At 44.7% G+C, this 24,821-nt stretch overlaps 1 protein-coding gene across 5 annotated transcripts in view; it reads right to left on the reverse strand.

Annotated features, from left to right (window-relative positions):
* LOC130296436 (P2X purinoceptor 7-like) overlaps window positions 1–24,821 on the reverse strand; it is a 244,178-nt gene that overhangs the window by 174,334 nt on the left and 45,023 nt on the right. Inside the window, exon 1 of one of the 5 annotated variants that reach the window (XM_056547953.1) lies at window positions 896–939. The exons of the other annotated variants lie outside the window; for them this stretch is intronic. The gene's annotated coding sequence lies outside the window, so the exon portion shown is untranslated. Of the gene's footprint in view, window positions 1–895; window positions 940–24,821 lie in introns of those variants that run through there. 5 annotated transcript variants of the gene reach the window in all.

Here is a 24,821-nt window from a genome sequence, read left to right on the forward strand (position 1 = left end):
TCTCTCCCCCTGCCTTTCCTGGGGGTGTATCGGGGTATACACGCGCACACACGCACACAGGCATCCTCATTTTACCATGGATATTTATTTTTTTACCCAAATATCCTTGGTAAAATGAGGGTGCGTGTTATAGGCCGGTGCGTGGTATACCCCGATAAATACGGTGTATATATATATATATATATATATATATATATATATATATATTAATTTATTTGGTAATATCATAGGTCTAATGGGGGAGATTTATCAAAACCGGTAAAGAGGAAAAGTTGCCCAGTTGCCCATAGCAACTAATCAGATCGCTTCTTTCATTCTTAACAAGGCCTCTGATAAATGAAAGAAGCGATCTGATTGGTTGCTATGGGTAACTGTGAATTTTTCCTCTTTACCGGTTTTGATAAATCTCCTCCAATGTCCTAAGAAGTGATTAATCCCATCAGTATACTTTAGAGAAACCCACATAAGAATAAATCAACATAGCTATGTATACACAAAGTAGCAGCTTCAACTATATACAGTGACCACCTCTTAAAAGACCACCCCCTTATCCAAATCAGATTTCAGGTGGCAGATTTTCACTCTACCATACATTATGCCTAGTGGATTTTTTTTTCAGTAGACCACTCCCCATCAAAGACCACTTTCAGTGCAATTTTGTGTGGTCTTTTCAAAGAGGTTTCCCTATACTGTATTATGAAACATGACCATATAAAGGCTTCCTTCCTTGGAAGAGTTAAAACTGTTCTTGTTGTATAAAGGGTTTTCCAACTTCTAAAAAGTGTTTCCGGAGCAGAAATTTGTGGAACAAAATTTTGCTGTACTTAAAAGTAAATTATTATTTTTAAAAGTAGTCAGGCTTGCCTAAAGAAATGAAAAAGATGTATTTACCTACCCCTTTATTCTGACACTTCCTGCAGTGCCCGGTCTCTGCTGCTCACAACTTCCTGCTCTTCTCTTGACACAAGAAAGGGGGCACTTACTGACCACAGAAGAGACCCAACTCAGGCAGTGATTGGCTGAGCAGGCACTTGCTTGGGTCAAGTGGAGAGCAGGAAGTGTTAAAAAGCATTAACTAGGTACCCCAGGAACAGCTACACTGGGGGCATAACTGCAGGTAAGTACATCTTTTTTTAATCTATTTTCTTCTAGCCTAGCCTGGCCAAAAAATAAATGCTGGACAGATTTTTCAAGCAACTTCCCAATCCGACAATCCATGTATTTATAAATGTATGGTGTCCATTTTAGGACAGCATCAGCCGTCAGCCGCACCTCGCTCATCCTTCAGTCAAAACGGCGTCCCGCCTCCTCCCCCAGACTAATCGCAGTTCGTTTTCAGCCGTACCTCCCTCATCCTTCTGCCAAAACGGCGTCCCGCCTCCTCCCCCAGACTAATCGCAGTTCGTTTTCAGCCGTACCTCCCTCATACTTCAGCCAAAACGGCGTCCCGCCTCCTCCCTCAGACAAATCGCTGTCAGTTTTAAGCCGTACCTGCCTCATCCTTCAGCGAAAACTGCGTCCCACCTCCTCAATCCTTCGAAACTGCATCCCGCCTCCTCCCTCCTCAGAAACTGCGTCCCGCCTCCTCCGTCAGGCAAAACCTTTGTCAACCTAAACTCTCTCATGCCTCAGACGAAAATTAAAGTGCTGAGTCAGCACAGCTTTGGCAGACCTGCTAGCACAGACAGTGTGTGATTGGCTGGCAGCAAAGATACTGTGATTGGTTGATGGGAGCACAAAGATACTGTGATTGGTTGATGGGAGCGTAGGTGTGTGCAGACCTGCTCCACTGTTTAGACACATTTCTTTACAAACCCAAATCCTCTCATGTACCCAGCTTTCCCCTATTCCTGCAAAACAAACCTGCACTCTCAGCTTTTCCCCTATTCCTGCAAAACCTACAGTTATGCCGTCAGCTGTGGGTTTATCAGGAATTGTTAAAAGCTGAGTACACAGGTTTTGCAGGAATAGGGGAAAAGCCGAGAGCGCAGGTTTGTTTTGCAGGCATAGGGGAAAGCTAGGTACATGAGAGGATTAGGTTTTGTAAAGAAATGTGTCTAAACAGTGGAGCGGGACTGCACACACCTATGCTCCCATCAACCAATCACAGTATCTTTGCTGGCAGCAGCCAATCACACTGTCTGTGCTAGCAGGTCTGCCGAAGCTCTGCTGACTCAGCACTTTCATTTTCATCTGAGGTATGACAGACTTAAGGATGACAAAGGTTTTGCCTGATGTCTGACAGAGGAGGGAGGAGGCGGGACGCCGTTTTGGCTGAAGGATGAGCGAGGTACAGCTTGACGGCTGATGCTGTCCTAAAATGGACACCATATAGATGTACAATAATGTCACATCCCTTAGAAAACTGCATTGCAAATCTGGCTTCTAACACCAATGTGGGGAGGCAGATTTTTCCTTCTAGTTAGTGTTTAGCCCCTTTAAGAAGCCTTACAATGTGCCAAGCTTAAAACTCCCCCAAAAGGGAAAATTACCCATATATAAATAGCTGTTTCCGAGTTGTTGCCCCTCATCCGTACAGATAGAGTACTGCCTGGCTGCAGAGAGGCCTATTGTCATGGGACCAAACTGGTAATATTTCTAATTAAAGAGAGCACCATAAACATTTGTGGAGACTTATTTACATGCTCCACTAACACTGCATTTGGAGGTAGCTTTCCTTTCAAGTGAATGGTAACTTCACTGTTAGGGGGAGTTTCTGGTTTGGCATATTAAATCCCCAGTTACTTTCTAAGGCTTCTTAAAAAAAAAAGTCAAACACAGGCTTGAAGAGAATGCTGCATGCTGGTGGGAATGCTGGTGTTTGCAAATACTTGTTCCCAAAATTCCCACTGGAGCATGTGTGGTGTTGGACGGGGTAATGTGTGTATTAACCTCTTCGTGACGCCAGGGCGTGGTTGATCTATACACCACCCGAGGTAGACCAGCTTCACCTGTGCCAGGCACGGGGCAAATAATCATTCCGACGCAAGGTTACCGTTAACTGGCTTGCTTTACTGAGGTAGACAAGGTGTTAAAGTTCATACAACTCAGATTACACCAAGGAGATGTAGGGTGAATTTAAAAAAAATTTATCGGCTTGCTGGGACTTGTAGTTGCAATTGTATTGACTGATGCAGCCACGCTTGAATTTAGTAATTGACAGACTGACTTGACTGACTACTTGAACTGGACTGGACTTCAGCAGAATCCCCAATAGGTTTAGTTACCACCGTCAAGCTTTCACTTTCACCCACAGTGCAGGGGTTAACTTGCAGTAGACGGTTGCTGGACTAGGGCCAGGCCTCCTTCAGGAACACCAGACAAACTCTTCAGGTCCTTACTTCCCTGTATCTCAGCATGCACTGACTAGGCTAGCTCCTCCCAGCTATATATGGGAGCAATTTAGAGATGTCCCATTGGTCCTTAACCCCTTAAGGACTCAGCCCATTTTGGCCTTAAGGACTCAGACAATTTAATTTTTACGTTTTCATTTTTTCCTCCTCGCCTTCTAAAAATCATAACTCTTTTATATTTTCATCCACAGACTAGTATGAAGGCTTGTTTTTTGCGCGACCAGTTGTCCTTTGTAATGACATCACTCATTATATCATAAAATGTATGGCGCAACCAAAAAACACTATTTTTGTGGGGAAATTAAAACGAAAAACGCAATTTTGCTAATTTTGGAAGGTTTTGTTTTCACGCCGTACAATTTATGGTAAAAATGACGCGTGTTCTTTATTCTGAGGGTCAATACGATTAAAATTATACCCATTATTACTTACTTTTATATTATTGTTGCGCTTAAAAAAAATCACAAACTTTTTAACCAAATTAGTACGTTTATAATCCCTTTATTTTGATGACCTCTAACTTTTTATTTTTCCGTATAAGTGGCGGTATGGGGGCTCATTTTTTGCGCCATGATCTGTACTTTTTTTTGATACCACATTTGCATATAAAAAACTTTTAATACATTTTTTATAATTTTTTTTTTTATAAAATGTATTAAAAAAGTAGGAATTTTGGACTTTTTTTTATTTTTTTTCGTTCACGCCGTTCACCGTACGGGATCATTAACATTTTATTTTAATAGTTCGGACATTTACGCACGCGGCGATACCAAATATGTCTATAAAAAAATGTTTTTTACGCTTTTTGGGGGTAAAATAGGAAAAAACGGACGTTTTACTTTTTTATTGGGGGAGGGGATTTTTCACTTTTTTTTTACTTTTACTTTTACATTTTTTTACATTTTTTTTTACACTTGAATAGTCCCCATAGGGGACTATTCATAGCAATACCATGATTGCTAATACTGATCTGTTCTATGTATAGGACATAGAACAGATCAGTATTATCGGTCATCTCCTGCTCTGGTCTGCTCGATCACAGACCAGAGCAGGAGACGCCGGGAGCCGCACGGAGGAAGGAGAGGGGACCTCCGTGCGGCGTTATGAATGATCGGATCCCCGCAGCAGCGCTGCGGGCGATCCGATCGTTCATTTAAATCGCGAACTGCCGCAGATGCCGGGATCTGTATTGATCCCGGCACCTGAGGGGTTAATGGCGGACGCCCACGAGATCGCGGGCGTTGGCCATTGCCGGCGGGTCCCTGGCTGCGATCAGCAGCCGGGATCAGCCGCGCATGACACGGGCATCGCTCCGATGCCCGCGGCTATGCTTAGGACGTAAATGTACGTCCTGGTGCGTTAAGTACCACCTCACCAGGACGTACATTCACGTCCTGCGTCCTTAAGGGGTTAACAAAAATAGATTTCTTAAGGCAACAGTGCATAGAAATACAATATTTTAACTCTTATGAAACATGACATCCTTTATTGCAATATAAAGAGTTCTGAGGAGAGGGGACCCATGATGGACATTGAGTAGCATCTGCCACACAGGATGGGCAGGAGTACAGAGAAGCACGTGACTCTGTACTGGGTCACCACACATGAATGGCCTATGAGTATCCACACACTTTTATGTTGCCTTACTCAAGCAGAAACGCTACCCTTTCCATTCCCCAAAATTGTCCTGACACTGAAACGCTCCTGACACAACAGTGACATCTCATTTAATGATAGCTGGGACCATGTGACGTGACATCACACGACCCATCTTTCACTATGAAGAAGTCGGAATTTGGAAAGAGAATACAGTGGGCCCTCAAGTTACAATATTAATTGGATTCCAGAACGACCATTGTATGTTGAAACCATTGTATGTTGAGACCAGAGCTCTATGGAAACCTGGTAATTGGTTCTAAAGGCACCAAAATGTCATCCAAAAATAGGAAAAAGTGACAAAGAAAAATAAGTAGAAAACTAATATAGATAAAGCAAAGTCCTCATATAAATGTAGGAAAGATCTGCTGGGAGCTGTAAATCACTGTCTATGTCAGTGTTTCCCAAGCAGGGAGCCTCCAGCTGTTGCAAAACTACAACTCCCAGCATGCCCGGACAGCCAAAGGCTGTCCGGGCATGCTGAGAGTTGTACTTTTGTAACAGCTGGGGGCACCCTGGTTGGGAAACACTGGTCTATGTAGAGGACAGGAGCTTCTTCAGGGTCCTGTACAGGACACGCAATGTTCTAAAGAAGTAATGGAGCTGCCCTCACCCTGGTACAGGTAAAGAGTACAGAACATGTATTACTTCCCTGTACTGTAGGGGGCGCTATCAGTTACCAGTCAGTGCATACACTTCAGTAATACAGGTAAAGAGTACAGAACATGTATTACTTCCCTGTACTGTAGGGGGCGCTATCAGTTACCAGTCAGTGCATAAACTTCAGTAATACAGGTAAAGAGTACAGTACATGTATTACTTCCCTGTACTGTAGGGGGCGCTATCAGTTACCAGTCAGTGCATACACTTCAGTAATACAGGTAAAGTGTACAGAACATGTATTACTTCCCTGTACTGTAGGGGGCGCTACCAGATACCAGTCAGTGCATACACTTCAGTAATACAGGGGTTTTACCAGTGAATGTCCATTCTGATTGGTCGGTTCTTCCGGCCATTGACATGTTTCACAGATCTGGACTGTCTGTACATTGTATGTTGAGTCTGGTTTCAACTTACGATGGTCCAGAAAAGACCATTGTATGTTGAAACTATTGTATGTTGAGGCCATTGTAAGTTGAGGGATCACTGTACTGAGCTTATTATGGAATTGCCCAGAGAGGTTTTGTAATGTTTTGCACTGTACTATTGAGTTTTATGGACATTACTTACTATCCGTCTTACAGCTGCCCTTGATTTTCCCTTTGTCTTCTTGTCTATGATCATTTCATCTGTGGCTGCCATTTCTCCACTCTCACCTTACCATCTCCCAGTCTTCTGTCTCTGCCACCTTTATCATTTTATCCCTATTTAAAACTTCCCTATTTATCCTATTGTTCCATTTAACACCGTATCGACTTTCTCCTGGAATGGATCCAGAGTCCCCCCACCATCCAACCTTGTACAGGGTCTCTTCAAAATTTATAGCCTCCTCTACTCAATAGGATCCATTACCCTCATAGATAAATCAGAACTCAAATGCCTGCAATAAAATCTTTCTCCCGCTTCTCTCAAAGTCATTTATAGGTGACATTTCTGCGGGATTAGAGATGGAAGCATGGATGCTACACGGAGGATCGCTCTGGGAGGGGGGTGACTGCAGACGAGCAGGAGGCTACTGTAACATCTGTTGTAGAAATGTATACTATTGTATATTCATATTAGTATCTACAGTGTTATAACTTTGGGCATGAAATTAAAGATATTAACCCATAACAGCCCATGCATTTTTGACCACATGTTCCCCCTATGGCAGTGGTCTGGACCATGTTAGGTACCTCTGATATAGGTAGATTTATAGTAAGACAGGGTTGAACTATAATTAGAAAACATGGCTACATTCTTACCAAAACAGCGCCCCACAAGCCCACAGGTTGTATGTGGTATAACAACTCAGTTAAAGGATACCTCTCATCAAATAAACTTTTGATATATTTTAGATTAATGAATGTTGAATAACTTTCCAATAGCATGTTAATGAAAAATATGCTTCTTTCTATTGTATTTTTCCCGATCAGTCCCGTCAGCAAGCAATTCTGACTCATGCTGGAGTCCTAAACACTCAGAGCTGCCAGCCTGCTTTGTTCACAGCCAAACAGGCTGTGAACAAAGCAGGCTGGTAGCTCTGAGTGTTCTCCTTTGTGAACAAAGCAGACTGGCAGCTCGTAGTGTTTAGGACTCCAGCATGAGTCTGAAATGCTTGCTGCCAGGACTGGTAGGGAGACCCCTAGTGGTCATTTCTTCAAAGTGGAAAATTAAATAGAAAGAAGCATATTTTTTAATAACATGCAATTGTAAAGTTATTCTGCATACATTAATCTATAATATATCAAAAAGTTTTTTTGATGAGAGGTACCCTTTAATATTATTCTAATGTAGCTAAGCTGCAATACCAGGCACTACCTATAGACAGGCGTGTCGCTGTTTCTGGGGGAAAGCAGCCATGTATTTCTAATCATGTACAGACCCTTAATTCAGTTTTTTACCAGACCTGGCTAGTGTAGTTGGATATAATACACTGAGATCACTTCTACTTTTGTGAGATTTCAGATTATTTAAAGGAAAACTGTCAGCAAGTTCACCACACTGAATCCAATACACTGGGTTATAGTGTGGGTGAACAGGAGTCCATACAGGGGGTCACATTTTTTTGTTGGGTTGCCGCTGAGTTTTCGTCCTGTAAAGTCCTGTAATTCACCTGCCCCCCTTATTCGCATATGCATTTTCTTCCACTCCACGTCCTAGTGGAGTTACCTGCCCCGCGAGCGACGCGCTCTGTATGCAGAGCGCATGCGCTGAAGTTTTTACCCAGCTCTCACGTCCTGATCATGTGAGAGCAGTGCATTCCCGGAGTGCGCTCTGCGCAGTGTAACTGCACGTGCCGGGCCCTCGCTACGCCTGACTTCTGTAGCGAGGGCCCGGCGCATGGGCAGTTACACTGCACTGAGCGCTCTCCGGGGACGCACAGCTCTCACATGATCAGGACGTGAGAGCTGGGTAAAATCTTCAACGCATGCGCTCTGCATATAGAACGCGTCGCTCGCGGGGCAGGTGACTCCACTAGGACATGGAGTTGAAGAAAATGCATAGGCGAATAAGGGGGGCGGGCTTGGGCACCTTCCTCCGGGACCCATAGTATGACTGCCGGCGGGGGACACGCCTGTAGAGCGCAACTAAGGGGGTGAATTACAGGACTTTACAGGATGAAAACTCGGTGGAAACCCAACAAAAAAATTTAAGTGACCCCTGTATGGACTCCTGTTCACCCACACTATAATCCAGTGTATTGGGTTTAGTGTGGGGGAACTTGCTGACAGTTTTCTTTTTACAATCTTCTGTTGTATTATAACAATTTCTGGATTATTAAATGTCAGAATCTCAGAAATGTCCTTGTGTCTTCGTAACTAAGTAACCAGACTTAAAGTTTACAGTGAGTGGACAAAACTTTTATTAGCAACGTCAGGTCACACAGGACAGACGGCTTCGAAAGGTTAAGTGTGTCCATAGTGCAGAGGACATAAGTCACACTACTTCAGATGTACAAGATGGGTCTTTAAGATGCTGGAAACATATAGTTTGTCCTGGAGGCAGAAAGCTAAAGTCAAAGAGCAAGAATAGCATGCGGTTCAGCGAGAGCCGGCGGCCCCCAGAAAGACTGGTTTTGTTTTGCTAGAGCTTCTGGTTTTACAAGATGAAAACCAATTAAATAAAGCCTAATAATAAATACAGCCAAATAGATATTACAGTAAAATAAGATAAAATGCTCCTGGACCACTGAAAGAAAAGAAATAGATAGATAGATAGATATGAGATAGATAGATAGATAGGTAGATAGATATGAGATAGGTAGATAGATAGATATGAGATAGATAGATATGAGATAGATAGATAGATATGAGATAAATAGATATGAGATAGATAGATAGATATGAGATAAATAGATATGAGATAGATAGATAGATAGATAGATAGATATGAGATAGGTAGATAGATAGATATGAGATAAATAGATATGAGATAGATAGATAGATATGAGATAAATAGATATGAGATAGATAGATAGATAGATATCAGGTGTGTATATAAGGTGTCTTGGATGTTGCAGACCCTGCCATGCTTACTGAACTGTTCACACAGAGGTATATTCACAGTGTAGGGTCCGTCCCAATGAGGCCACCTTATCGCGGTGGGACGGTCCAAGCTATTTGACCGCCGGCGGAGACAAATTTGCGAGCTAAGTGCCTCACTATTTCATAGTTTCACATTTGAATCTATTACACCATAGCTGTATAGGTCTCCATGTTTTAACTGCATATTCATCTATATCTTTGTGCTGGCAGTGTGCTGCTGCATTCTTCTGTTGCTAGATAGATAGATAGATAGATAGATAGATAGATAGATAGATAGATAGATATGAGATAAATAGATAGATATATACAGTGGGCATCAAAAGTTTGGGCACCCCGGGTAAACATTTGTATTAATGTGCATAAAGAAGCCAAGGAAAGATGGAAAAATCTCCAAATTACAGATTGCTGGCAGTGTGCTGCTGCATTCTTCTGTTGCTAGATAGATAGATAGATAGATAGATAGATATGAGATAAATAGATAGATATATACAGTGGGCATCAAAAGTTTGGGCACCCCGGGTAAACATTTGTATTAATGTGCATAAAGAAGCCAAGGAAAGATGGAAAAATCTCCAAATTACAGATTAGACATTCTTATAATAGATCAACAAATGTTAGATTTTATTTCCATCATTTACACTTTCAAAATAACAGAAAACAAAAAAATGGTTTGGGCACCTTGCATAATTTTAAGCATGCACTGCCCCCTTTGCAAAGTTGAGACCTGCCAGTGTCATGGATTGTTCTCAATCATCATCTGGGAAGACCAGGTGATGTCAATCTCAAAGGTTTTAAATGCCCAGACTCATCTGACCTTGCCCCAACAATCAGCACCATGGGTTCTTCTAAGCAGTTGTCTAGAAATCTGAGACTGAAAATAGTTGATGCTCACAAAGCTGGAGAAGGCTATAAGAAGATAGCAAAACATTTTCAGATGCCAATATCCTCTGTTTGGAATGTAATTAAGAAATGGCAGTCATCAGGAACTGTAGAAGTTAAAGCAAGATCTGGAAGACCAAGAAAAACATCAGACAGAACAGCCCCCAGGATTGTGAGAAAAAACAATTCAAAACCCATGTTTAACTGCACAATCCCTCCAGAAAGATCTGGCAGACACTGGAGTTGTGGTACACTATTCCACTATAAAGAGATACTTGTACAAAAATGGTCTTCATGGAAAGAAAACCTCTTCTAAGTTCTCACCACAAAAATCAGTGTTTGAACTTTGCAAATTAACATATAGACAAGCCTGATGCATTTTGGAAAGTTCTGTGGACCGATGAGGTTAAAATTGAACTTTTTGTCCAGAATGAGCAAAGGAACGTTTGGAGAAGAAGGGGAACAGAATTTAATGAAAAGAACTTCTGTCCAACTGTTAAGCATGGGGGTGGATCAATCATGCTTTGGGGTTGTATTGCAGCCAGTAGCACAGGGAACATCTCATGAGTAGAAGGAAAAATGGATTCAATATAATTTCAGCAAATTTTGGATGTTAACTTGATGCCATCTGTGAAAAAGCTGAAGTTAAAGAGAGGATGGCTTCTACAAATGGATAATGACCCTAAACACACCTCATAATCCATGGGGGATTACATCAAGAGGTGTAAACTGAAGGTTTTGCCATGGCCTTCACAATCTCCGGACCTCAACATAATTGAAAATCTATGGAAAGACCTGAAAAGAGCAGTGCGTGACACCTTAAAAGAGCAGTGCGTGACAGACAGCCCAGAAATCTCAAAGAACTGGAAGACTTTTGTAAGGAAGAATGGGCAGATACCTCAAACAAGAATTGAAAGACTCTTGGCTGGCTTCAAAAAGCGTTTACAAACTGTGATACTTGCCAAAGTGGGCAGTACAAGATATTAACTCTGCAGGGTGCCCAAACTTTTGCAGACACCATTTTTTCGTTTTCTGTTATTTTGAAAGTGTAAATGATGGAAATAAAATTAAATTTTTGTTGACATATTATAAGAATGTCTAATCTGTAATTTGATGCCTTTTGGAGATTTTTTCATCTTTCCTTGGATTCTTTATGTACATTAATACCTGGGGTGCCCAAACTTTTGATCCCCACTGTAGATATGAGAGAGAGAGGGAGAGAGAGATAGATAGATCGATTCTTGGTGGAAAATTCTGCTGAACATAAATAACAGCTAGAATAATAGCTAGAAAGCCGTTTACCCTATTGATTAAACAGCCGCACAAGTACTATTTAGCGTATATGTTACGCCGAGCGCTCCGGGTCCCCGCTCCTCCCCGGAGCGCTCGCTACACTCCTCTCACTGCAGCGCTCCGGTCGGTTCCACGGACCCGGGGCGCTGCGATACCGCCTCTGGCCGGGATGCGATTCGCGATGCGGGTAGCGCCCGCTCGCGATGCGCACCCCGGCTCCCGTACCTGACTCGCTCTCCGTCAGTTCTGTCCCGGCGCGCGCGGCCCCGCTCCCTAGGGCGCGCGCGCGCCGGGTCTTTGCGATTTAAAGGGCCACTGCGCCGCTGATTGGCGCAGTGGTTCCAATTAGTGTTTACACCTGTGCACTTCCCTATATCACCTCACTTCCCCTTCACTCCCTCGCCGGATCTTGTTGCCTTAGTGCCAGTGAAAGCGTTTCCTTGTGTGTTCCTAGCCTGTGTTCCAGACCTCCTGCCGTTGCCCCTGACTACGATCCTTGCTGCCTGCCCCGACCTTCTGCTACGTCCGACCTTGCTTCTGTCTACTCCCTTGTACCGCGCCTATCTTCAGCAGCCAGAGAGGTTGAGCCGTTGCTAGGGGATACGACCTGGTCACTACCGCCGCAGCAAGACCATCCCGCTTTGCGGCGGGCTCTGGTGAAAACCAGTAGTGACTTAGAACCGATCCTCTAGCACGGTCCACGCCAATCCCTCTCTGGCACAGAGGATCCACTACCTGCCAGCCGGCATCGTGACAGTAGATCCGGCCATGGATCCCGCTGAAGTTCCTCTGCCAGTTGTCGCTGACCTCACCACGGTGGTCGCCCAGCAGTCACAACAGATTGCGCAACAAGGCCAACAGCTGTCTCAACTGACTGTTATGCTTCAACAGTTACTACCACAGCTCCAGCAACCATCTCCTCCGCCAGCTCCTGTACCTCCTCCGCAGCGAGTGGCCGCTTCTGGACTACGACTTTCCTTGCCGGATAAATTTGATGGGGACTCTAAGCTTTGCCGTGGCTTCCTTTCCCAATGTTCATTACACTTGGAGATGATGTCGGACCAGTTCCCCACTGAAAGGTCTAAGGTGGCTTTCGTAGTCAGCCTGCTGTCTGGAAAAGCCCTGGCTTGGGCCACACCGCTCTGGGACCGCAATGACCCCGTCACTGCCTCTGTACACTCCTTCTTCTCGGAAATTCGAAGTGTCTTTGAGGAACCTGCCCGAGCCTCTTCTGCTGAGACTGCCCTGTTGAACCTGGTCCAGGGTAATTCTTCCGTTGGCGAGTATGCCGTACAATTCCGTACTCTTGCTTCTGAATTATCCTGGAACAATGAGGCCCTCTGCGCGACCTTTAAAAAAGGCCTATCCAGCAACATTAAAGATGTTCTGGCCGCACGAGAAATGCCTGCTAATCTTCATGAACTTATTCACCTAGCCACTCGCATTGACATGCGTTTTTCCGAAAGGCGTCAGGAGCTCCGCCAAGATATGGACTCTGTTCGCACGAGGCGTTTCTTCTCCTCGGCTCCTCTCTCCTCTGGTTCCCTGCAATCTGTTCCTGTGCCTCCCGCCGTGGAGGCTATGCAGGTCGACCGGTCTCGCCTGACATCTCAAGAGAGGACACGACGCCGCATGGAGAACCTCTGCCTGTACTGTGCTAGTACCGAACACTTCCTGAGGGATTGTCCTATCCGCCCTCCCCGCCTGGAAAGACGTACCCTGACTCCGCACAAAGGTGAGACAATCCTTGATGTCCACTCTGCTTCTCCACGTCTTACTGTGCCTGTGCGGATGTCTGCCTCTGCCTTCTCCTTCTCTTCTGTGGCCTTCTTGGACTCTGGATCTGCAGGAAATTTTATTTTGGCCTCTCTCGTCAACAGGTTCAACATCCCAGTGACCAGTCTCACCAGACCCCTTTACATCAATTGTATAAACAATGAAAGATTGGACTGTTCCATACGTTTCCGCACGGAGCCCCTTCTAATGAGCATCGGATCTCATCACGAGAGGATTGAACTTTTGGTCCTCCCCAATTGCACCTCGGAAATTCTCCTTGGACTTCCCTGGCTTCAACTTCATTCCCCAACCCTGGATTGGTCCACTGGGGAGATCAAGAGTTGGGGGCCCTCTTGTTCCAAGGACTGTCTAAAACCGGTTCCCAGTAACCCTTGCCGTAACTCTGTGCTTCCTCCAGTAACCGGTCTCCCTAAGGCCTATATGGACTTCGCGGATGTTTTCTGCAAAAAACAAGCGGAGACTCTACCTCCTCACAGGCCTTATGATTGTCCTATCGACCTCCTCCCGGGCACTACTCCACCCCGGGGCAGAATTTATCCTCTCTCTGCCCCAGAGACTCTTGCCATGTCTGAATACGTCCAGGAGAATCTAAAAAAGGGCTTTATCCGTAAATCCTCCTCTCCTGCCGGAGCCGGATTTTTCTTTGTGTCCAAAAAAGATGGCTCTCTACGTCCTTGCATTGACTACCGCGGACTTAATAAAATCACGGTTAAGAACCGCTACCCCTTACCCCTCATCTCTGAACTCTTTGATCGCCTCCAAGGTGCCCACATCTTTACTAAATTGGACTTAAGAGGCGCCTATAACCTCATCCGCATCAGAGAGGGGGATGAGTGGAAAACAGCATTTAACACCAGAGATGGACACTTTGAGTATCTGGTCATGCCCTTTGGCCTGTGCAACGCCCCTGCTGTCTTCCAAGACTTTGTTAATGAAATTTTTCGTGATCTGTTATACTCCTGTGTTGTTGTATATCTTGATGATATCCTAATTTTTTCGGCCAATCTAGAAGAACACCGCCAGCATGTCCGTATGGTTCTTCAGAGACTTCGTGACAATCAACTCTATGCTAAAATTGAGAAATGTCTGTTTGAATGCCAATCTCTTCCTTTTCTAGGATACTTGGTCTCTGGCCAGGGACTACAAATGGATCCAGATAAACTCTCTGCCGTCTTAGATTGGCCACGCCCCTCCGGACTCCGTGCCATCCAACGTTTTTTGGGGTTCGCCAATTATTACAGGCAATTTATTCCACATTTTTCTACCATTGTGGCTCCTATTGTGGCTTTAACCAAAAAAAATGCCGATCCCAAGTCTTGGCCTCCTCAAGCGGAAGACGCCTTTAAACGACTCAAGTCTGCCTTCTCTTCGGCTCCCGTGCTCTCCAGACCTGACCCATCTAAACCCTTCCTATTGGAGGTTGATGCCTCCTCAGTGGGAGCTGGAGCTGTCCTTCTACAAAAAAACTCTTCCGGGCATGCTGTTACTTGTGGTTTTTTTTTCTAGGACCTTCTCTCCGGCGGAGAGGAACTACTCCATCGGGGATCGAGAGCTTCTAGCCATTAAATTAGCACTTGAGGAATGGAGGCATCTGCTGGAGGGATCAAGATTTCCAGTTATTATTTACACCGATCACAAGAACCTCTCATACCTCGAGTCTGCCCAACGGCTGAATCCTCGTCAGGCCAGGTGGTCTCTGTTCTTTGCCCGATTTAATTTTGAAATTCACTTTCGGCCTGCTGATAAGAACATTAGGGCCGATGCTCTCTCTCGTTCCTCAGATGCTTCTGAAATTGAACTCTCTCCTCAACACATCATTCCACCTGACTGCCTGATTTCCACTTCTCCAGCCTCCATCAGGCAAACTCCTCCAGGAAAGACCTTTGTTTCTCCACGCCAACGCCTCGGAATCCTCAAATGGGGTCACTCCTCCCATCTCGCAGGTCATGCGGGCATCAAGAAATCTGTGCAACTCATCTCTCGCTTCTATTGGTGGCCGACTCTAGAGACTGATGTGGTGGACTTTGTGCGAGCCTGCACTATCTGTGCCCGGGATAAGACTCCTCGCCAGAAGCCCGCTGGTTTTCTTCTTCCTCTGCCTGTTCCCGAACAACCTTGGTCTCTGATTGGTATGGATTTTATTACTGACTTACCCCCATCCCATGGCAACACTGTTATTTGGGTGGTCGTTGATCGATTCTCCAAAATGGCACATTTCATCCCTCTTCCTGGTCTTCCTTCAGCGCCTCAGTTGGCTAAACAATTTTTTGTACACATTTTTCGTCTTCACGGGTTGCCTACGCAGATCGTCTCGGATAGAGGCGTCCAATTTGTGTCTAAATTCTGGAGGGCTCTCTGTAAACAACTCAAGATTAAATTAAATTTTTCTTCTGCATACCATCCTCAATCCAATGGACAAGTAGAAAGAATTAACCAGATCTTGGGTGACTATTTACGACATTTTTCTTCCTCCCGCCAGGATGACTGGGCAGATCTTCTACCTTGGGCCGAATTCTCGTATAATTTCAGAATCTCTGAATCTTCCTCCAAATCCCCGTTTTTCGTGGTGTACGGCCGTCACCCTCTTCCCCCCCTCCCTACCCCCTTGCCCTCTGGTCTGCCCGCTGTGGATGAAATTTCTCGTGATCTCTCCATCATATGGAGAGAGACCCAAAATTCTCTCTTACAGGCTTCTTCACGCATGAAGAGATTCGCGGATAAGAAAAGAAGAGCTCCTCCCATTTTTTCCCCTGGAGACAAGGTATGGCTCTCCGCCAAATATGTCCGCTTCCGTGTCCCTAGCTATAAGTTGGGACCACGCTATCTTGGTCCTTTCAAGATTTTGCGCCAGATTAATCCTGTCTCTTACAAACTTCTTCTTCCTCCTTCTCTTCGTATTCCTAATGCCTTTCATGTTTCTCTTCTTAAACCACTTATCATTAACCGTTTCTCTCCCAAATCTGTTCCCCCCACTCCTGTCTCCGGCTCCTCGGACATCTTCTCCGTCAAAGAAATTTTAGCATCTAAAAAGGTCAGAGGGAAAACCTTCTTTTTAGTGGATTGGGAGGGTTGTGGTCCAGAAGAGAGGTCCTGGGAACCTGAGGACAATATCCTGGACAAAAGTCTGGTCCTCAGGTTCTCAGGCTCCAAGAAGAGGGGGAGACCCAAGGGGGGGGGGTACTGTTACGCCGAGCGCTCCGGGTCCCCGCTCCTCCCCGGAGCGCTCGCTACACTCCTCTCACTGCAGCGCTCCGGTCGGTTCCACGGACCCGGGGCGCTGCGATACCGCCTCTGGCCGGGATGCGATTCGCGATGCGGGTAGCGCCCGCTCGCGATGCGCACCCCGGCTCCCGTACCTGACTCGCTCTCCGTCAGTTCTGTCCCGGCGCGCGCGGCCCCGCTCCCTAGGGCGCGCGCGCGCCGGGTCTTTGCGATTTAAAGGGCCACTGCGCCGCTGATTGGCGCAGTGGTTCCAATTAGTGTTTACACCTGTGCACTTCCCTATATCACCTCACTTCCCCTTCACTCCCTCGCCGGATCTTGTTGCCTTAGTGCCAGTGAAAGCGTTTCCTTGTGTGTTCCTAGCCTGTGTTCCAGACCTCCTGCCGTTGCCCCTGACTACGATCCTTGCTGCCTGCCCCGACCTTCTGCTACGTCCGACCTTGCTTCTGTCTACTCCCTTGTACCGCGCCTATCTTCAGCAGCCAGAGAGGTTGAGCCGTTGCTAGGGGATACGACCTGGTCACTACCGCCGCAGCAAGACCATCCCGCTTTGCGGCGGGCTCTGGTGAAAACCAGTAGTGACTTAGAACCGATCCTCTAGCACGGTCCACGCCAATCCCTCTCTGGCACAGAGGATCCACTACCTGCCAGCCGGCATCGTGACAGTATAGTATACCAATGTGGGTTATGGTGGCCGTATAGCTTTACAAACAGTGAGTATTTGCATTATTTTAATTGCCTAATGTATTGAGCAGCAGAAAATGCTAGCAGAATGCTTGGATGTATAGGGAGAGGTATAAGCAGTAAAAAGAGAGAAGTGCTCATGCCGCTGTACAGAACTGGTGAGACCTCACTTGGAGTATTGTGCGCAGTACTGGAGGCCGTATCTCCAGAAGGATATAGATACTCTAGAGAGAGTTCAGAGAAGATACTAAACTAGTACATAGATTGCAGGATAAAACTTACCAGGAAAGGGTAAAGGAATTGAAAGATCGTCCAGCTCTCCACCGCCGCCTCAGTGCGCGGACTCGTGCGGACACCACGAGGACGGATAATTGAAAAATAGAGCAATGTCCAGCACAAAAGCACGATGCAAGATGAAATTTATTGTAGATACACACAGCAAACAGCAACACGGATCATGGAGTGTTGCTGTTTGCTGTGTGTATCTACAATAAATTTCATCTTGCATCGTGCTTTTGTGCTGGACATTGCTCTATTTTTCAGGAAAGGTTAAAGGACCTTAACATGTATAGCTTGGAAGAAAGAAGAGACCGAGGGGATATGATTTTAAATACATAAAGGGAATCAACACGGTAAAGGAGGAGAAGATATTTAAAAGAAGAAAAACTACCACAAGAGGACAAAGTTTTAAATTAGGGGGGCAAAGGTTTGTGCAGTAATATCAGGAAGTATTACTTTACGGAGAGAGTAGTGGATACATGGAATAGCCTTCCTGCAGGAGTGGTCGCTGCAAATACAGTGAAGGAGTTTAAGCATGCATGGGATAAGCATAAGGCTATCCTTCATATAAGATAGGGCCAGGGACTATTCATAGGATTCAGATTATTGGGCACATTAGATGGGCCAAATGGTTCTTATCTGCCGACACATTCTATGTTTCTCTGTTTTTAACTATATATGTTCACATGATACACAAATCACGTTTTTATTTATATATTAAATATTTGCATGTTTTTCACCTTATAAGGAGTGCTGTATTGAACTAGTTTTTTGTATGAAGAGGGACCTATTGGACTTAGTCCCTTACTTTGCTTGCAACCAACACTTTGGACATTTCCTAGTTTGGATTATCCACCATTTCAGGAGTTCTACTGCTTTTTGAAATTAGAAATAAGATAGATATATAAATAGATAGATATATAAATAGATAAATAACCATCTATTTATGTGCTATTTTCCTTTTTTTCGTAAAAGGTTTACAGTCGAGCATTCAGTTGTCAAAATGGTGTCAGAGAATTCCACCCCCATATGCCATGCTGTTGGACTATAGATGCAGGGATATATTAGGATGTCTTGCAAGCCACTGGGAAGAGTTGTTGATTTTACAAAAACTGGTGCATAGACCCCCCCCCCCACACACACACACACACACACACAATTTATGACATGTTGTAATTATACATTGTGATTGTACATTATGCTTATTATGTGCCATGTAAATATTAAAACAGCCAAGCTTGAATAGTAAAGAAGCTGTAAGTATGATCCTAATCCAGTGTGGACTGAGTTGCTTTGGCTGTGCCATGTCCTCTTGCTGTCCCCAGTTTGGTCCTGATCTTGCAGGAAGACTAATGGATTTTACAATGATAGACTTGAAAACAGCCAAGGACTATATGATATTGTCTGCATTTGCACATGTCTGGAACAGAAGACCTATGGTCTTGTGACTCCTTGAACCTGTCTTACTAAACAATAAAGACAAGTTTGCAGGGTCTAGAAGCAAGGTCAGCAAGCTGTGCCCTGGGGGATGAGAAGCTGTACTGACTTGTAAATCAGAACATGTAAAAGATCTCCATAGTAAATCTGACCAGTTAATATCCCCTTTAAAAACTCATCCCCTAATAAAACAGGATTATAATCCATTAAATATGTCACTAGCACAAGGTCCTCTTACTGTGATTGTGGACAATTGATCATCCTGCCGATGACACCTACATAGGATAACAATTCTATACCATGTGTATCGTACTTATTGTAGGCCCCAAAAATGCGACATGTGATTAATGTTTTTAACCTTGTGTGTCTAAACTATACAACACTAAAAAAAAAAAAAAATGTTTTTAATCTAACATGTACACAGCGCCAACATAGTGCATGTATCAATCAAACATGTTTAAAGCAGAAAGAATATCAAATACTGCCATGCAGCACTTACTCTTTATAGCACCAAAAAAATACTACAATGCCGCACCAAATATCACAATGCTGCACCAAATATCACAATGCCGCACCAAATATCACAATGCAGCACCAAATATCACAATGCAGCACCAAATATCACAATGCAGCACCAAATATCACAATGCAGCACCAAATATCACAATGCCGCACCAAATATCACAATGCAGCACCAAATATCACAATGCCGCACCAAATATCACAATGTAGCACCAAATGTCACAATGCAGCACATGATCCTTCCCCATTGGTGTCAAACACCACAGTGTAGCTCAACATAGAACTTTAGCAGTGCCAAACACCATAGTGCAGCAAAACATTCTTCTTCAGTGGTGCCAAGCAAATACCACAAAACAGCACAAAATACCTTCCCAGCAGCATCCAACAAACACCACAGAGCAGCACAAGAAAATCTCCTATGAAGTGCCAAAGAAATACCACATTGCAGCTCTACATATCACTGCAGCAGTGTCAAAAATACCACAGTGCGCCACCAATACCTCTCCAGCAGGGCCAAATACCACAGTGCAGCACAAAATACATCTCCAGCAGGCCCAAACACCACAGTGCAACTCATAAAACCCCTCCAGCGGCGCCAAACACCACAGTGCAGCACAAAATACCTCTCCAGCAGGGCCAAACACCAAAGTGCAACTCCTAAAACCCCTCCAGCAGGGCCAAACACCACAGTGCAGTTCAAAATACCTCCACAACAGTGCTAAATACCACAGTGCAACACAAAATACCTCTTCATAAGAAGTAAACATTACAGTGCAGAAAAAAATACTTTCCTAGAAGTGCAAAAGCAGCAGCAGTGGAAGCAGTACTCTCCCCATTTCTACCCATCCTCTACTAGTAGCAATACTATCCCCATTTCTACCCCCTAACAACCCCCACCCTCAGCCTGCAACAGTTTTGTTTACATTCTCACTGCCTAACAAAAGTATTGTCTTCTTCTTACCCCTTATCTACCAAAAGCAGCATTAACCCCCTAACCACCTTTTCTAATGGCAGCTAAATACTCTCCCTTTTCACCGGTCATCTCCCCCATTTGCAGCAACATTTTACCAACCCATTCTCCCCAAAACTACTGTCCCTTACCCCAAGCAGCAATGGCAGAACCACAGCAGAGGAGCTCCTAACAAAGGGACCACTCAGATGTGTAAATATGCTGACCTTGCAGTGTAATTTTCCTGAGAAGCATAAAAACTGCAGAGGAGAAAAGTGGGGGATTCAGAGCTGAAAAGAAGAGGAAGCCAGGTCAGCTCTCCTGTAGCTAATCTCCAGACTGTCCTTGTGCATCTTGTTGGGTGCAGGACCCTTGAACTCATGGTCTTATAACCATGCTATTATTATTGGTCCTTTACCCTTTTTGACCACAAGAATTGCACTCGCAATGCAGGGCTGGCATTATCACAGCAGTTTCTGCTTTGGAGTTTCTTCTTAGTGCTAATGTCCGCCACAGGCAGGGAACCTGCACTTCACAGTTTTTGAAGCACTAATGTAGAGAGTACTATAGTTCAGTGTGGCATGGAGCAGGTTGCCTGTGCATTTACCTAGTACATCTTGGCCGTATAACCCAGTGTCACTGTGAGTGTAAACCATTGTCAGGGCTGGCGTTAGGGGGGGGGCAACCCGGGCAGTTGCCCAGGGCCCCCATCCAAATGGGGGCCCCTGATAGGCATTACTAACACTACTGCATTTTGCACAAATTCACAGTAAAATCACAGTGTTTTTGCCACAATTTTCTCAAAATCGGGGCAAAAACGCTGCGATTTTACCTCGATTTTGGGCAAAATACAGAACTGTTAGTAATGCCCTAAAGCTGTTCGGGGCTGCAGAGATCCCATAGACATCACACTCAGATTTACTACGGACCTTCTAGGACCTGCGATGACTCCTATAGCCTAGGACTACTGATGATGTAAGCCTGTGCTGTGTATCGGCTCCGTGCAATGGATAAAAAAAAAAAAGGTAATAGAAGAGAGTATGGGGGGGGGGGTTGTTAAATATTAAAGTATAGCTCGTATATCGCTGTTTACCCAGTGTGGATCCAGTAACAGATATTGAGATATTGTGGTTAATTCTGATTTTTGCCATAACTCTTCCATCCACAGACCCACATGGGGCTTGTCTTTTTTTTTTTCTTTTTGCACCATCAATTGTATTTTGTAATAACACTGTTCATTCTACCATAAAATGTACAGCACAACCAAAAAAATATTAATTGAAATTGAAAAGAAAACCGTAATTTTGCAGATTTTGGAGGATTCTAGTTTTTATGCAGTGCACTTTATGGTAAAACTGACAGGTTCTCTTTATTCTGTGGGTCAATACGATTTAAATTATATCCATACTATATGCATTTCTATTAGTGTACTGTTAAAAAAAACTTTTTAACAAAATAAGTTTGTTTAAAATTGCCCTATTCTGACCCTATAACTTTCTAATTTTTCCATATATAGGGCTGCATGAGGATAATTTTTTGCACCTTCATCTGTAGTACTTTAAGGAGCATGAAGGTGGGCATTATTACACAGTAAGCAGTTAGGGGCACAAAAGGGGCATTATGACAGGGTGGGGCATTATGAAGAAAACTATTACTGTGTAAAGAATAAAATGAGCGCAATTACTGACAGCTGAGGCAGCACTGAGAGGATCACTGTGATAGTATATGTGGGCGCTATTACTGACGGGCAGCACTGAGGATCACTGTTATAGTATTTGTGGGTGCTATTACGGACAGGCAGTACTGAGAGGATCGCTGTGATAGTATATGTGGCTGCTATTACTGACAGGCAGTACTGAGAAGATCACTGTTATAGTATATGTGGGAGTTATTACTGACAGGCAGCACTGAGAGAATCACTGTGATAGTATATGTCGGTGCTATTACTGATAAGCTGCACTGAGAAGATCACTGTTATAGTATTTGTGGGTGCTATTACTGACAGGCAGCACTGAGAGGATCACTGTAATAGTATATGTGGGCGCTATTACTGACAGGCAGCACTGAGAAGATCACTGTTATAGTATATGTGGGCGCTATTACTGACAGGCAGCACTGAGAAGATCACTGTTATAGTATATGTGGGCGCTATTACTGACAGGCAGCACTGAGAGGATCATTGTTATAGTATACAGTGGTCCCTCAACATACGATGGTAATCCGTTCCAAATGGACCATCGTTTGTTGAAACCATCGTATGTTGAGGGATTCGTGCAATGTAAAGTATATGACAGTGGTCTACAACCTGCGGACCTCCAGATGTTGCAAAACTACAACACCCAACATGCCACGGACAGCCGTTGGCTGTCCGGGCATGCTGGGAGTTGTAGTTTTGCAACATCTGGAGGTCCGCAGGTTGAAGACCACTGGTATCGGAGGTTATACTCACGTGTCCCCGCCGCTCTGGACCGTCACCGCTGCCCTGGATGTCGCCCTCCATCGCTGTCGCCGCGTCCCTGAGATGTCCCCGACGCTCCGGCAAGGCCTCTGCTTCCCCGGCATCCTCGCTCTCCGTCACCGCCATCACGTCGCTACGCACGCCGTTCCTATTGGATGACAGGACGGCGTGCGCAGCGACGTGGTGACGACGATGGAGAGCGCCGACGGTGCAGGGGATCCCGAAGAGGACGCGCCGGAGCCCCGAGGACAGGTAAGTGATCGTCAGCAGACCACATGGGGCACCAAAAACGGCTATCCGGTGGCAGCTGAAGCAGTCTGCGCTGCCGGATAGCAGTTTATGCGATGGCCCCGACATACAAAAGCATCGTATGTTGATGCTGCCTCTGAGAGGCCATTGCATGTAGAAATTATGGTAGGTCGTAGGCCATCGTAGGTCGGGGGGGGGGGGGGGTGTCACTGTATGTGGATGCTATTACTGACAGGCAGCACTGAGAGGATCACTGTTATAGTATATGTGGGCCCGTTGAATTCAACAGGATTCTGCTGGTCTGTGCTGGTCTCATTTATTCACATTAGCTGAGATGCAGCACAATTCAGGAAGCGTAACATAGTGATCTTTGGTCACGCAATCTGGGGGTCCCATTTTTTATTTTTGCACAGGGCCACACTTAGTCTAAAACCGGCCCTGACCATTGTAATAAATTGGTACTGACAAGAGTGTTGTCAAGTTTCCAATTTGATATTCTGTTAAAGCCAGTTATGTAAACTTTGCGTTTGTCAATTCCAGTTCAGCGAGTAAGATCAGGTCCATACATTATGTGAAGTTCAGGAGATTTTTTCCCCAGGACTGTGTCCAGTCCTCACCAAGAGGCCAATTCATTTCAAGTATCCTGTTCCTGCTCTTAGAGGAAGAATCATCTTGCCAGAAGAAGAAATAGCTGGACAAAAATTCTTCTGCAATCACTTAACTCTTTGTGGGCTTCCAGCTGAAATTATTGAGTGTGGCATACATGTCACGATTGTCTGTAACATAAGCCCTGTACTAGAGAACCATTATAGACAACCGTGAGTACAAGTCTTCTCCTACATCTTTACCACCGTTAGCCAACCTGTGTAGAGAATTATCTACCTTGAATTGTGAATTGTGACTAGATTGTGGGCCCCCATGTTAAACTATGGTGGGATTTATCATTATCTGTGTAAATCAAGTTTGCCTGGGCATATGTCAGGTGTACTTCCTCCACATTTACCAAAGAGGTGCACGTTCTTCATAAATAGCTTTATGTAGACAAGTTCTAAGTGTGGTTTGCACTGGTGTGAGTTTGTGCAAAAATTTGAGTGCTGGTGCAAAAACTTAAGAACAGGTTTTTTTTTGTTTTTGTTTTTTTAAGTCTCAGCTGATAAACCACTGCAGAAAGCTAACCATGCCACACTACATTCAAGCTGCTTTCATTCTACCCTATAACACTGCAACCCTGGGCTGGAGTTTACTCCTGTTTACAAATTACCCATGTGTTTGGGGTATTCCTTTTGCACACATCATCATGGGTAAACTTATCAGACACCTCACCAAGTGTACTCCGGGGTCAAACACTATCACCTATTGTGCTGACCCCCAGTTACAAAAGTTGCAGGTTGATCTAAAGGGTTAACCAGCCACAAAGCCATCTGTGACTACACGAAAAACTCTGCCCAAGGAGCTATTACTCTCAGCTGTCCAGGACTACTCACCCATCCTTCTTGTAGCCCCCAGAGAGCAACTTTAAAAATGTTTTGGTTGCCCCGATTTTTTTGGGAGACAGACATCTTCACAAACTAAACCTTTCAAAAATGTGTCCTATCCCTTGATATATAGGCCTTGTCCCCAACCTATTTCCATTAAATAATTTACAGAGCAAGCCACAGTGTCCTGTTAACAGTGATAACCACTATAATAATAGTCATAGTGCCCTATAATAATGACAGCCACAGTGACCCAAAATAATGTTACCAACAGTGCTCTTCATAACATTCACAGTCACATTACCCCAATGACATTCACAGTCACAGTGTCCACATAATATTCACAGTTACAGCGCCCCATTACAATGATACACACAGTGT

This window comes from Hyla sarda, chromosome 12 (genome assembly GCF_029499605.1).
Source record: "Hyla sarda isolate aHylSar1 chromosome 12, aHylSar1.hap1, whole genome shotgun sequence".
Taxonomy (NCBI): domain Eukaryota; kingdom Metazoa; phylum Chordata; class Amphibia; order Anura; family Hylidae; genus Hyla; species Hyla sarda.